The 1,316-nt window shown below is 47.6% G+C and overlaps 1 long non-coding RNA gene across 1 annotated transcript in view; it reads left to right on the plus strand.

Moving 5' to 3' along the window:
* The first annotated feature begins 643 nt into the window (after window positions 1–643).
* The window catches only part of LOC116687303 (uncharacterized), a 13,337-nt gene continuing 12,664 nt past the window's right edge, over window positions 644–1,316 (plus strand). Inside the window, exon 1 of the long non-coding RNA XR_004331507.1 lies at window positions 644–710. This is a non-coding gene — a long non-coding RNA (uncharacterized LOC116687303). The remainder of the gene's footprint in view (window positions 711–1,316) is intronic.

Raw genomic sequence — 1,316 nt, forward strand, 5'->3', positions numbered from 1 at the left:
TGTGTGTGTGTGTGTGTGTGTGTGTGTGTGTGTGTGTGTGTGTGTGTCTCTGTCCGTCCATCAGCCTCTCTCCGTGTGCCTGATCGTGTGTCTCGCTGTGAGAAGTCGAGACAGCCAAAATCCCTGTAAAACAGGCTGTTTTATTTTGAAATGTGTTTATTTTGGTAACATATCCGGCTGCACTGAGGTCTTCCTGTATGCGATTACGTGCCTGGCTTGACTCACACGCTCGTGTATCGCGTAAAACGTAGAGGAGGTGCCGAAACTATCGCTGCGGCGCGCTTGGGTGCCGAAATTAAAACGGCAGCGCAACGCTGCTACACGCAACACTTCCGCCTGCGGTGTGTCCCCGGTGTCGTATTGTGACTCTCAGCCTCGGAGTTGAAGGGTTTCGATGAGGGTACACAGGGTTTAAATATGAAACAGGAATGGAAATATCTTCTTGAAAAAAAGTTACGAATTTAAATTTTTTAAGGGATCTCACTAACTCCTCAGTATGTTGAGAGTTTGACGTCTATCACGACAGACAGACGGAACATCCTGTGAAGTTTAAATGCTCCGACACAGCAACCCAACGGGACTGACTGCCGCCCAGAATTGGTCCAAAAAATACCTCGGAACACACGGAAGCGACGTTGACTTCTACGTTCTGCGCATTCGTGAGACGTAATACGTCTCCATAACACCAGGGGGCGCTAATCTGGATTGTCGTATTGTGGGTCCGGCTTCTTCGGAATTTCAAAACCAACCATAATGGCGGCTTGTTTGGAGTACAATCTTGCATTTTCCTAAAATAGTTCACAAACATTTTAAGTGAGAAATAGGTCGTGCAGCTGCTGAATCTGTCTTCATTTCAGATTGACAAAGGTCAGTTTAAAAGATTTTTCGTCCAATTTTGAGAGACTCTGGTCACGCTCATCCCGCTCGTCATTTCCAGGTTAGCTCTCCACCAATCAGATTGGTCGTTGAGTCCGACTGCCCGCCTTCTAATTCAACATGTCAAATCGGCCCAAATTAAAGCCGACGGCTCTTCCGACGGCACGGAACACACCGGACAGACTCGAGTCACCGACCTCGCCAGACTGTCCCACGGCCGATAATCAGGTTGGCGTGTTGGGGCCTTAAGGCAAATTGCTACTTAATACTGTCTGTATGAATGCTTGTTTTTTCTTTTTTCTCTTGTACATATGTTAAAACAACCACAGGGAGCTGGTTTTTAAACTGTGCCATGTTGCACATTATAAACCATTTTACTGATTCCCACACAGTTCATTGAAGAGTCCGTGATCCATGACGGGGGGGGGGGGGGGGGGGGG

The sequence above is a fragment of the Etheostoma spectabile genome, chromosome 1 (genome assembly GCF_008692095.1).
Source record: "Etheostoma spectabile isolate EspeVRDwgs_2016 chromosome 1, UIUC_Espe_1.0, whole genome shotgun sequence".
Lineage (NCBI taxonomy): Eukaryota > Metazoa > Chordata > Actinopteri > Perciformes > Percidae > Etheostoma > Etheostoma spectabile.